This window comes from Zalophus californianus, chromosome 7, assembly GCF_009762305.2.
Source record: "Zalophus californianus isolate mZalCal1 chromosome 7, mZalCal1.pri.v2, whole genome shotgun sequence".
Lineage (NCBI taxonomy): Eukaryota > Metazoa > Chordata > Mammalia > Carnivora > Otariidae > Zalophus > Zalophus californianus.
The window spans coordinates 96881652-96896022 of record NC_045601.1 but is presented as its reverse complement, the minus strand read 5'-3'; positions in this window follow the sequence as shown (position 1 = coordinate 96896022).

The window sequence follows — 14371 nt, the reverse complement described above, 5'->3', positions numbered from 1 at the left end:
TCATTAATTTTTGATGTAGTGTTCCATGATTCATTGTTTGCATATAACACCCAGTGCTCCATGCAGAACGTGCCCTCCTTAATACCCATCACCAGGCTCCTCCCTGGTAGGAGGGAGGAGCCTCCCTCCCCGCTCCCACCCCCCCTCCCCTCTAGAACCCTTAGTTTGTTTCTCAGAGTCCATAGTCTCTCATGGTTCGTCTTACTAATTTAAAATTACTCTCTTAGTCCTTTTAATTATTTATCCTGAGAGTAATTTTTGTATAAAATGGTATAACCACACCAACTTCTTTTCATTTCTTTATGTTAAATATTTTTGTCTGTCTCTTACTCTTCTGTTATTCTGTTTTGTTACTCTGTTTATGTTTTGTCAGTAGAGAACAAATGAGGTATTTTTACTTTTTCTTTTTAAGATTTTATTTATTTATTTGAGAGAGAGAGCACAAGCAGGGGGAGTGAGAGAGGGAGAAGCAGGTTCCCTGCTGAGCAAGGAGCCTGATGCAGGGCTCGATCCCAGGACCCTGGGATTATGACCTGAGCAGACATTTAACCCACTGAGCCAGCCAGGTGCCCCAGTACTTTTACTTTTTATGTGATCTGAATAGCTTTACATTTATAGAAGGAATCTAGCCTTACATATAGCAGTCACTGCCTTAGCAGACATACTTGCCTCGGCCTGCCCTTTATTCTTTCATATTTTGCTTTGGGCTGCTTTTTGTTATTGGTAATGGAGATTTTGTTTATTTTCCCTGTTCTTGCCCCACCCACCCTATTTCTCCTTTCAGCATTTTTTAATTTCTTTTTTAGCTTTGTCTATTTTAATATGAACAGTGTTTTTTGGTTATTGTTTATTTTATCTTCCCTAATAATTCATCATGAATATATACGTTGGACAGTTCTACTGCGAAATCCATGTTTCTGCATGTTTCTCAGAAGCATCCTTTAGTCCATAATAACCAATTAAACAATTAGTAGCTACTTTGACCTCACCTCACATGCACACTCACATGATAAGTAGGATAAGGAATTTTGCAAGGAGAATATTTTGAATTTCTCCTTTATGACTAATTCCAAGTCTTGGTTAATACAGTTGAGTACTTAAATCCCAAATAGTAATTAAATTATTATATTCTTAACAAAATATTCTGGATGATAGAACTCTAGTTACTTCCGCTTGCAGGCAAATCTATACTTCTAAGAATTATTTATAATTTGTTTCCTTCTTTACACAACCCCATTTCTTTTGTATTACCTGGCATTCTGGAGTTGTAAGTTTTGTTTTACATCGTTAGCTAAATTTTATTTTTGTACCAGTTTTGAACTATTTTAAGTAAAATATACATACATAAAAGCACACAATGTGTAAATGCAGAGCTCACAGAGCAAACCCACATGTAAGCACTATCCAGATCATGAAAGAAAATACTGCCAGTCCCCCCAGAAACCCGAGTGTCCCATCTCAGTACAACTCACTCTCCTCGCCCAAAGGGAGCAGGCTCTTGACTCTCAACAATAGATTGATTTAATCTTTTTAAAAATTTAGTTTGTACAAATGGGGTTATATAGCATATCTTCTTTTGAATCAGTCTTCTTTTATTGCATATTATATTTGTGAAATTTTTCCTGTTTTTTGCGCATATACACATCTGTAGTTTGTTTCATTCTGTGTGAATATATGCAGCTTAAATAAGCCACAAATTATTTATCCATTCTACTATTAATGGACAGTAAGGTTGATTTTAATTTGGTGTTATTTGAATAATGCTGCGATTATTCTTGTATGTCTTTTGTGCTTTATTTGTGTGTGTCATATATGGATGCTGCCACACACATTTATATATAAAATGTGTGTACGTGTGTGTGTATAAAATATATATACATCTAGAAATAAAATTGCTTCCAGAAGATTTTGAGAGTTCTATTTGTCCCACATCCTCAGCAATATTTGATTTTATCAGCTTTTAAAGTTTTGACCATTCTGACAGGCATGTAGTACTATTTCATTGTAGTTTTAATTTGCATTTTCACGATGACTAATGAGTTGGTCAGCTTTTCATATGTTTGTTGGCCATAGGATAGCCTCTTTTGCAAAGTGCCTATTGAAATCTGTCACTCAATTTCCTAACTTATTTGTATTTTTCTTATTGGTTTGCATAGTTTTTAAATATTCCAGACATGGCTGTTTTGTCAATTACATGTGTTGAAAATATTTTCTTCTTACACTCTGGCTTCCCTTATCTATTCTTTTGATGATATCTTTTGATAAACAGAAATTCTTTATTTTGATGTACTCCAGTGGAATTTTGTATGCTTTAGACTTTCAGGAACTTCAAAAACGTGAAGTGGTTCATGCCATTAAGAGTTTACATCCAAACTGAGGAAGCTTAATTATATATTTGTAAGAATGTGATATATAGGTAAGTCTGGCGTGGTGCTAGGGTTTAGATGCTGTATAAGGCAAATGGAAAAACCCAGTGTGTTGAGATGTGGTGAAAGAGATGAGTTTTAGCTAACATTGAAGAAAATACAAAATTTGATTTTATAAAAAGAGAAAGCAGAATATTTAGGAATATTCCAGAAAAAAAAACGTGACAGAGAACATAGCATAAGTGGATATAGAAGAAGGGGGCATTGTAAGTAGTAAATAAGCATGCAGACTCTGGGACCACACTGCTCAGACTCAAATTTTTGCTCTGCTATTCGTTTTCTGCGACCTTGGGAAAGTTACATAACCTTTCTTCAGCTCGTTTACTAATGTATAAAATGGGAAGGCAAAAGTAACTATTACCTCCCTTTTGACAGAATTAAAATTGGAACTAAATTTTAGCACATTGTTTTAAAAGATTTATTTTTTGTTTATTTAAAGAGAAAGAGAGAGAGAGTGAGTGGGGGGAGGAGCAAATGGGGAGAATCTTCAAGCAGACTCCCTGCTGAGCACAGAGCCCAGCTGGGGCCTGATCTCATGACCTTGAGATCATGACCTGCACCCTAACAAAGACCTCCTTCTAGGCCCTGTTTCCAAATACAGTCACATTGGGGGATTAAGACTTCAACATCTGAACTTTAAGGAGACTCAATTCAGTCCACAGAAATCAAGATAACCTGGGAACTGTTTATATGAAGGGCTTAAGACCCTCGAAGGAGAAATAGTAAGAAAAATTTCTGAGGCTAAAGGCTGCTTTTAAGTCACTGTTTGTATTGCTGGGGAAGACATTTGTTAGCATAAAGGGAGAATCAAGGTGTTGAGACAATGGTTAGAATTAGAGCAGAGAAACAATAGTCTCAAATAATTTTCTGGCCCAGCCCCCTTAGGATGTCTTTCCAAGGGGCCTAGAGAGAAAAACTATGATAGAGAGAAAATTGAGACCTCTGTTATTAGGGGAATAAAAGGAAATTGACTTCTTAAGGTAGTATATGATTTTGACATTCATGAAAATAATCATAACCACCATTTATGTAGCAATAAGTATATTCCAGAGAGAACCATAATGTTATTGTACATTCTCTCATTTAATTTTTATCAATCTTATGAGATATATGTTAATATCCCAAATTTCAGACTTGGGAGAGGTTATATAACTTTTTAGAGGTCAAACGGTGAATGAAGGGATAAATTTAATCCTAAGTATGTTTGACTTCCTTGCTCTTAATCCCTGTGCTATCTTGTCCCAGTAAGGGACAGAGCGCAACAGGAGTAGAGCATTGCCCCCATGCAAGACTGGATAGAACAGAGGAGAATCTGCTATGGTACCAGTGTTGTCAACTACTTACTAGATCAGCAGCCAACAGTAGTATCCATGACAAACCCAAGAGCTACATCCTGGGAGCAAATACTCTAAGTGGAAAACAAATGGCAGGGCATATAGGCAATTCAAGGGCGACAGAGGGATAGCGCAACAGTCCACTTTGAACCAGGGGGATCACTTTTGGATGAAGACCCATGAATTATGCTGAGCATGAGAGTAGTTTTGTGACTCTCTTGTGTCCAGCAGCTTGTTGTGCCTGAGGCAGATGTGGTCACAAATACATGACCTAATGATCCTCTCCCTATTATCTCAATTAAAAAATTAAAAAAAAAAGAATGTCATTTATAGAAGATATATCAGAATTTCAATAACAAGAAAGGAAACACTTCTTTGTACTTGATATGTGTTTCTGATATTGCAGATAGACTTTATTCAATCCATGAATTCATGTGCAATGGAAAACTGATTAATCATTGTAATTTCATTTAAATTTTATTACTGTTCTATAGTAAACACTATAGAGATATTTGTCCAGCTGTAGGTTGCATTAGAATAGAAATACAACTTCCTAGTATACACAGCTAATGATATCAATATAAAAATATACATAGTGAATACACTGGATGTGAGTGTGTTTTGAGTCACAATTACATTTCTATAAAAGCTTAAGTCATGATAACAAATGGCACCGCCACCTGAAATTCACCCAAATCTGAAGTTCCCAACAGGTAATTTTAAATACCAATAAACTGCTGATTTATATTGGAGTTTAGGAACTTTTTGTAGGAAAATCCTAAAACTAACTGTGTAGGTAGAGCGATGATATATGAACCAAACAATGTTATATAATTGACTGATCTTAGAAAGAATACCTATTTCAATCAATTTAGATTTGGTTAATTCCATTGCTTTTTGATGAATAATTGCACAATGTTGCAGTTCAAATATATAAAAATTAGTGAAAATAACATATACAAATACTATGTTATCTCATTATATGTAATGGTAATATATGTATTTTAAGTACGAACTCTGCTTTGTTTTTCTTTATTTTTAATAAAAAAATAAATAGGGGCCCCTGGGTGGCTCAGTCGTTAGGTGTCTACCTTCGGCTCAGGTCATGATCCCAGGGTCCTGGGTTCGAGCCCCGAATCAGGCTCCCTGCTCAGCAGGGAGCCTGCTTTCCCTCTCCCTCTGCCTGCAGCTCCCTCTGCTTGTGCTCTCTCTCTCTCTGTCAAATAAATAAATAAAATCTTTTAAAAAATTAATAGATTGTCAGTTGTTATTTCTCAGTTTTCCATAAAGTTATGATGAATGGCTCATGTTCATTAAGCATTCATATTATACTAAACATAGCAAAGAGTAGATGATGCCTTTCATTAAAAATAATAAGAAAATGTGAAGATGTATTTTTACATGACCATTTTCTTCACTATAGGGTGGAGGTCTCTACAGTCAAAAACAGCAGAGTTCCAGATAATTTTCACATGGTTGTCATAATAAGACACTGAATCGTTTCCTATCTGAGCCTGTCATGTTATTACTTTTTCATTTTTAAGCCATCTTAAGATCATTTAACTACATAATGCAATATATGTTAAGTAAAAAAAAGAAGATAGCAGGAGGGGAAGAATGAAAGGGAGTAAGTCGGAGGGGGAGACGAACCATGAAAAATGATGGACTCTGAAAAACAAACAGGATTCTAGAGGGGAGGAAATGGGGGGATGGGTTAGCCTGGTGATGGGTATTAAGGAGGGCACTTCTGCGTGGAGCACTGGGTGTTATGCACAAACAATGAATCATGGAACACTACATCAAAAACTAATGATGTAATGTATGGTGATTAACATAACAATAAAAACTTTAAAAAAAGAGAGAAAAAACAAAAACAGACTCTTCGTTAAAGAGCAAAGAGATGGTTACCAGAGCGGAGGTAGGTAGGGGATGAGTGAAATAGGTGAGGGGGATTAAGAGTACAGTTATCATGGTGAGCACTGAGTAATATATGGAATTGTTGAATCACTATTCTGTACACTTGAAACTAATACTAAATACTAAACTAACACTATGTTAACTACAATGGAGATAAATTTTTTTTAAAAAAGAAAAAAAAAGATCATTTAATTACATGACTGTCCAGTTTAATTCCCAGCAAAGTAAATCTAAACAAAGGTTATGTGAAATCCAAAAGAAGGCATCTTCAGTTTCTTTTAGCCCACAGTTTATTGTGCAGGTACAAGGTGAATTTTTCCTTACTTTTTTCTTTACTTTTTTTTTAAGATTTTACTTATTTATTTGTCAGAGAGAGAGAGAGACAGAGACAGAGAGAGTGCACAAACAGGGGGTAGTGGGAGGCAGAAGGAGAAGCAGGCACCTCACTTCAGCAGGGAGCCCGATGTGGGGCTCGATCCCAGGACCCTGGGATCATGACCTGAGCCAAAGGCAGATGCTTAACCGACTGATCCACCCAGCCATCCCATTTTCCTTTACTTTTTAGTTAATTAGGACTCATCATTTCTAAGTCCACTGGTAAGTCAATATATCAAATATGCAACAAAGATTTTATGATGAAGATATCAATAACAGATAGAATGATCTAAATTATTTTACCTCATGCAAAATATCTCCACTAGGTGTATTCCCCTAAGTCAGTAGTTTGCAAACATTAATAAGCTTCAAAATATTTTTATTAAATGAGACCTTAACTATAAGTTCAACATATAAAGCAAATAAAGTTAGGCTACTCTGATTGGCTGAAGGGGACCAGATACTGAACCACTGGTTGCTCTCCTCCCAAGGGGGTCCCTCAAGCTGAGAGGAGGTCCTTCCAAGCAACAGAGTGAAAAGCCTCTGCTTCAACTTGACACTGACTATCAGAATTCTTCTAAACTGTCAATGCCTCCCTAGATATAATGTCTTAGGGCATCAATGGTTATTGAGAAAGGAAAGTAATAGTCCCCTGAATTGGCCATTGAATTGGGAATCAGAGGATTTGGTCTCAAGTATAATTCTTTCTCTGCCAATAGTTTGTCCTATGGTCTTTTCTGGCCCTCTTTATATACAACCCCTCTCTATAAATGAGTTGGTATCAGAAGAATACTTGACTTAAAGCAGGAAACAGGCATTTTGTTAGGGTGATCAATTACTATCAAATTTCCTTGAACAAAATATTTTGTGATTTCAATTTCTCCGTTTGCCTAACAATGTGATAAAATATCTCAGAGGTTACTTAAATTATTTATATCATATTCGTGTGTGTGTGTGTGTGTGTGTGTGTGTGTGTGTAGAGGGAGCATAAATCGAATGGTTTAAGTTTATAAGTATTATTTAGATATAACTCCAATATAAATTTGTATTTAAAAACAAAAAATCTAGAAAAATTAAGATGTACAACCCTGGGCGCCTGGGTGGCTCCGATGGTTAAGCGTCTGCCTTCGGCTCAGGTCATGATCCCAGGGTCCTGGGATCGAGTCCCGCATCAGGCTCCCTGCTACTTGGGAGCCTGCTTCTCCCTGTGCCTCTCTCTCTCTCTCTCCCTCTCTCTCATGAATAAATAAATAAAATCTTAAAAAGAAATGTACAACCCTGATTTAATATAATAGAGGGGCTCCTGGGTGAGTCAGTCAGTTGAGCAGCTGACTCTTGATTTCGGCTCAGGTCATGATCTCAGGGTTGTGGGATCAAACCCCATATTGGGCTCTGTGCTCAGTAGAGAGTCGGCTTGAGGATTCTCTCTCTCCCTCTCCCTTTGCCCCTCCCCCCATACTTGCACGTGCATGTGCTTTCTCTGTAAAATAAATAAATAAAATTTTAAAATCCTTTAAAAAAATACAAGAGAAGTAGCTTTCCTGATTTTAAGTGTTCACAATGTATATATGGTGCTGACTGCTAGAGAGAAAATTCTGTTTTACCTGCTATCCTTCATGTGCTTGAGGATGCCTCAATGCTCATCTGTTGTTCTCCATTTGAACTATGATAAAAACCTTCATTTCTACAATGTGCCTTAGTGCCATTTGGCCTTCATTTAGTAGTAATACATTATTTACACTTCTTTAATTTCTCTGGGGCCATTACACAAGAACTAATTGGTGACGTTGCTGTTGTAACCAGCAACACAAACAAAAGCATTGACATCACAGGATAGTGCTTTGTGTAAAGCTAACATACAACTCACCCAGAAGAGGTTCATTTGTTTGTCCACTAAAATAAAATTCTCCTGGAAAACATAGGTACCAAAAAAACATTTCCACATTCAAGCTTAGAAAATACTGAGGTAAGTTGACAGAGTAATGTAATGTCCTTATCAAATCTCAACTGCTGCTACAGTTTTTGGACAATGTACTCCAAGCCAGATATCAGGGCTCTAGCCCCCAACTCAGCACTTCCTCACCCCTCTTGTCCTGAGAAACTGAATCATTAATTGCCCTTAGGAAAGAGTAACTTGTTCTTCTGTGTCCTCATTTATAAAATGGAAACAATTACCTTTTCATAGATTGTTATGAAGATGAAAAGGGATAATGCATATAAACCACATAGTATAAATTGTAAAGCACAATAAAATACTTGGTATCATTATTGCCTACATTCCTTCAGTCTACATTTTGTTCTACCATTAGCTGACCACGTTCAAAAGAGAGAGCTAGAAGAAAAGAAAAGGTAAATAGTAGAGGTAAGCTATAGATTCAAAGAACTACATATTGTAGAAACACTTTTGGATCATTGTTTGCCTTCTGCTTCTTCCATTTTTACTTAAATAAAACATTTTTACCTAAGTGTTACATTAATGCCATGGGAAGCCTTAAAAACTGGATAACAGAAATTGTGTTTTAAAGTAGTGTCAAAAATCAACTAAAAAATGTAAATTCATTAAAACTTTCTTTTATTTATGCCAATGCAAACAACCATTTAGATTCCCTACTTCTTCTTTTTTCAGGAAGAAATGTGATTACAAACAAATTTAAAGTTAAAAAAATGACTTGAAACATAATTTACCATGAGTATCTAATAGAAAAAAAAGCCTATCCCAAGATTTCAAATATTTTGCTTGAATACCAACAGATAAGTCTATGGGTCAGTCTGTATTTAAACACAAAAAACAAACAAACAAAAAAACTTTCTGTAAACAATGACCTACACTATTGTAGAATTTCATTCTTTTTCTTAAGGGTAAAATCATTTGGGATCATACTGTAAAAATTTTGCTTTAACTATTGTAGCATTTAAAATAACAGCTTTTCTTTTTGAAATTCATATTCACACAATTTTGCATTTAAAAATAAATATATAATTCTACTACCTTGACGATATGCCAAACCAGTTAATTAAAAATATATTGACTATTATTTGTCCATAAAATAAATTAAGTGAACACCCAAATAAATCTTATACTCCCCAGTCACTGGCTTTCAGGTCAAGCAATATCCTTTTAGACCTCCTGCCAGATGAAAGTTCATTGTACTCCATTTAAAAAATGAATCATGGGATAAAAAATATTCCATTTATTATGCTGAGTTAATATAATTGTTCAGGACAACATAGTGCAGATAAAATTTTTATGTGGTGTCCTAAGACAACATAGTCTTAAATTATCTCAAATTTTACTTACAAAATGAATTGAATTAATTTATATGCATATGGTATGATAAATTAATAAAACAAAGGGGGTGCCTCACATATTTTCTGAACTATCTCAGGACCTAATCCTAGTCATAACACACTCAAAAAATAAATGTTCTGTGCAAATCAGAATAAACATGTAGATTGCAATAGAATTACTTTAGGGGAGTGTTTCTCAAGTCTGTTGCCTGTCAAGACATGGAATTTCAAAGTGTTCAAAAAAGAAAAATCTCCCTTGATACCATCTCTCTCGCAGAGCCTCCCAGCAAATAGAAAAGGCCACACAAGTTATGGTTGAACATTCATGTTTCTACTTTGGAGTCAGAAGCTGAGAGAATAAATTAATGTTATGACGAAGTTAAGATTTTTCTAGCCTTTTGGTGGGAACTTCTGTTGCCGATGTAAGGACTGTGGTAGAGTAAGAAACTCAACACCCAGACCTGTTTGCCCAGTTACACAGGCAGCAAAGATTACATAGAAAAATGTTGTTTGAGATTTCGTATTTTCTGCAGGGAATCAAGCTGGCTTATAGTTGAGAGGATTTTTTTTGTTTTTGTTTTTGTTTTTTCTGTCATTAAAGCTACAACTAGACCTTGAAGTTTCATGTAGAATAGCCAGCCATATTGATAAAGCTGATGAAATGTGTAAGGGCTGTGTTCATTAATATTTTTACATTTAAAAAAAATTTTTTTGGTAACCAAACAGAATTTGTAATAACTAGCATCGCTGAAACAAATGCTTTACAACGCACATCCAAGATAGTTTTTCAGAGATAAAATAAACTACATGCAGATTATGGAATGAAAAACATCTAGAGCATTTTGATACACAATCCTAGAGAACAATGAAGTGGCATTATTAAGATGATTGTTGATGTTTTTTAAAGCGCAGGTATTTTATAAATTCTATTCGCTTCTTTTTTTGTTATTTCTTGGCTGTTAGTTTTTGCTAGTCAGAGAAAAAGCATGGTGAGTTAGGAATAACAAATCAAAATATGCTATAAACACAAAACAGAATGAAGGTAAACATTTTTGAGTACCAGAGGAAGTCAATTTTTAAAAGTGCTAAACATAAAAAATCCACAGGGAGTTTTGAGGTAACAGCAATGCGGTTATCACATCTCGATTGAGAAAAAAAAGCATCTGACTCTGACTTTTATGTAGAGAATTTTTTTCAGAGTAAAATAATCCATTCAGATTTCTAGGGGGAAAAAGATGTTTATTAGTGATAGGACTATAAATCATACATCTGTATGATTATATTTGCTATTTATTTGATTAGGAATATTTTGTTATTTGAATGAAGAATAAAATGATCCCCTGAGTTTTGCTCCATCATTTTTCCTTAATCAGCCAATGCTGCATTAGAACCAATTACTTTATCAGATTATATTAGTCATTAGCACCATTCACCTTTTTTCCTTATTTCTTATTTCTCTCTCTTTAGTATAAAACAGAGAATTGCACTTAGAAGTTAGATATGGCTACAGGATTGGGACTAGGGTAAGGTGAAGGAGGCACTCATTTCTCTCATGAAAGTTAATGGAGGTGCCAAAGAAACTCAGTAATCAAGAGAAATAATATTTTTTTAAAGATTTCATTTATTTGAGAGAGACAGAGGGCAGGAGCTGGGTGAAGGGCAGAGGGAGAAGCCGACTCCCTGCTGAACAGGGAACCCGATGCAGGATTCAATCCCAGGACCCTGGGATCATGACCTAAGCCGAAGGCAGATGCTTAACTGAATGAGCCACGCAGGCACCCCAAGAAATAATATTTTAATTCAATATATTAAGGAATAAAAATTCAAAAACCATGATGATAAAAATATCAAAATGAAAATAAAGATAGGATAGTGTTATTGATTTTTCCTTTTGTCTCAGCCTGCAATATGCCTTGGTTTGCCCTGTACTGATTCATGAATGAGTGGTATCTAATTATAATATGTAAATTTGAAACCATGCTCACTGGGGAGAATCAATTACTGGCTATGCACATACAACTAAAATTACTAAAAAAGTAGAATCACACTATCAATTAAACTTATTCAAAAATATCCAACTTTATTGGATTGTAACTCAATGGGCTGACAATTCAATGAATTGTACATTACTGCTTTATCTTTATACAACTGTTTGCAAATATATTTAAGAAACAGTAAACTCTTCTCATATACATATGTGGTGAGGCAGTTATTTATTTAGACTTTATAGATTTATGAATTAATAAATGAACATCTTCAGCTTCAAAAGAACTTTTCTAAATGTAATGGGAGTATAAGAAAAGCCCTTGCCTTTAAAAGACTTACAATATTATTAGGAGAAAAGATGCCCTTCCCCCAAAAGACTGAGTTGTAAGAGTTGAATAAGTCATTTACTTCAGACTTGACTGCATTTCCCCACTGAAACACAATTATTAAAATTGTTGGCCTCTGAAGCTATATTTTAAACCCACTAAACCAAATCAGTTCAAATTAGAGAAATTACTAATGTATACTCATGTAATTCTTCTCTCTTTCCTGAGCACACAAGAAGACTAGACATCTGGTGCCCTTGAAATAATATGAGACCATATGACTGGTTTAGAATCATGAAATGTGAGCAGAAGTGATGTTTGAACAATAGTGGGATTCTCACATAAAGTGCATTTACCATTTGTGTTGACTGAGGATGGGGGCCCCATGGATAAGATGGAATATGTAGAAAAAGACCTAAAGGGACTGTAGAGCAGATTTCTTGGTCAAAATAACTACCAGTAACTCCTCGACAGTGGTTGATAAGATGATACCCTACACCCAAAGCATGCTGGAGCTCAGAAGCAAGTTGTCTACAAAGTGATACCAACCCTTTGGGGTTGATAGAACTCTTTTAAGACTGAATGTAAAATATGACAGAACTGACAGGTATGGGGAGCAAATGTGTTGGAAAGCAGAAACAGGGGCTGTGAAAATCATACAGTGTTTCTATGTTTTCTAATTACTAGGTCTATTCTTGTTGTTTAAGTTGGCAACTAGTTGAATCTTTTGAAAATTGCTCTAAATGAAGTCAGAAGGATGTACATGATGTTAAGGACACATTGTTAAAAGGAAGTTGTGCATCCCTCTCTGTGTCCAGCAGCATTTTGTTGTCTGGTAACTGAAGCTACTGAAAATAAAAGTCAGAGATAGTTGGAGCCTCCATCACGAGGCTGTCCTTTCTGTTCTTTGAGAGAGAAACCCTGGAGGCTTTGCATTCTGTTGTTTAGAGTGAGCTTATTTCCTGCTTGGACAAACCAGATGGAAGAAGAAGGCTGAGTTAGGGCCGACTTTAAGATTTCAATTCTGAATTACAGAAGAATGATAGCACCACCACTGACAGCAAGAGATTGGACAACCTTAGGTGGGAGGTAGGGAGTTCTGATTTGGACATATTAAGTTGGAAATGATGGTGGGATAACACACTGAATATTGATTATGTGTCAAGTTTGTTTGTGCTGTGTGCCTCAGTTTCCTTAACAAATGTGCAGTGTTCCATGGTGGAACCGAGGAGAAAATAGATACATAACTGTGAGGGTCTCACATGCTTCACAAAGAGTATAGTATTTGAGTTTTATCTGAAACAGTGAGTAGAAATTTGTCAAAGAAACTAGCAGGGAAGAGGGAAATGCAAAACTATCTGAATGGAAGAAACAGCAAAGCTGTAAGTGTAGGAAATCACTTAACATATTTGGTGAACTAAGAGTAGTTTGGTAAGGAGTGAGAAGAAAAGGAATAATAAAAGGTGACTTTGGAGAACATGGTTTGCAGGATCATAAAGATTGTCTAGGCCATGAAATAGAGTTTGAAATTTATTCTGTAAGCATTGTGGAGCCACTACAAGTTTTTAAGAAGAACAGTAATTGATCCAATTTATATTTTAAAAGGATCAATCTGACAAGGCAGTGTGAGGAATGGGTTATGCAAGGACAAGATAAGATTTAGAGAGAACATTTATAAGGCTTTTGAAATACTTCAGATGAAAGATGACAAGAACCTGAAAATGAGAACCTTAGAGTTTTATCAGGGAGGATGAAAAAGAAGGAATAAATACCAAAGGTATTTAGAGCACAACGCAGTCTACTTTGATGTCAACACACATGTCATGTTCACTAATTTTGCATGTTCACATGTTCACTAATTTTAGGATTGACTGGGAAGGAAATGGAAGGATGTTGTGCAAGAATCAAAGGAAAATAACTATGATGACAGTCATTTTTCTGGCTTGGCAATCACTGTTTCACTAGCCAATTTCAGGATGAAAAGAGCTCCTACTGATTGGTAATATGTACTGATTGCTACCATAAACAGTCAACTTGGCTTTTAGTCTGTCCTACTCAGAATTAGAGGGGTCTATTGGAACTTCAGAATTTAGGGGAGCAGGTTAGTTTTAGTGTGACTGGCAGAAATATTAAGACCCAGGAGATCTGAACAATGAAGAAACATGGTTTTTTTTCTTCAATCCATAGTTTTAAAACTAGGTATAGCAATGTTAATCTAGGTATTGCTGTTGAGAAATTAGGTTCCATCTCTTATGTGTTTTACCTTGTTTCATAATATACAACAAAGAGAGGTACAATTCTTCCTCCAGGTTGTGATTGTCAAGGAACTAAATTGTAGCCAGTGCATCCTGGTCATTTCTCGTTCTCCTGTCTTTCACTTGCACTGTTGAAAATGAAAGTAATGATATCCTTCCACCTTTTTCAAAAAAGAAGAAGAAGGAGGAGGAGAAGAAGAAGAGGAAGAAGAAAAGGAAGAAGAAGAAGAAGAAGAGAATTTATTAAAACAACAAAAAATCACAGCAAACTAGCAATAGAATACCTATGCCCCATAGCTCCTCACATTTAATGGGTTATTTAACTGATTTTCCTTAGGAACTCCTGTGAGAAAGTAAAGAATAAGACATGTTTTGTTCACTCAGAGCCCCAGCTTTATTTTTGGAACATGGTTCAACAAAGGATATCAATATCTTCGTTAATGCCAATAGAATAATACTTCAAT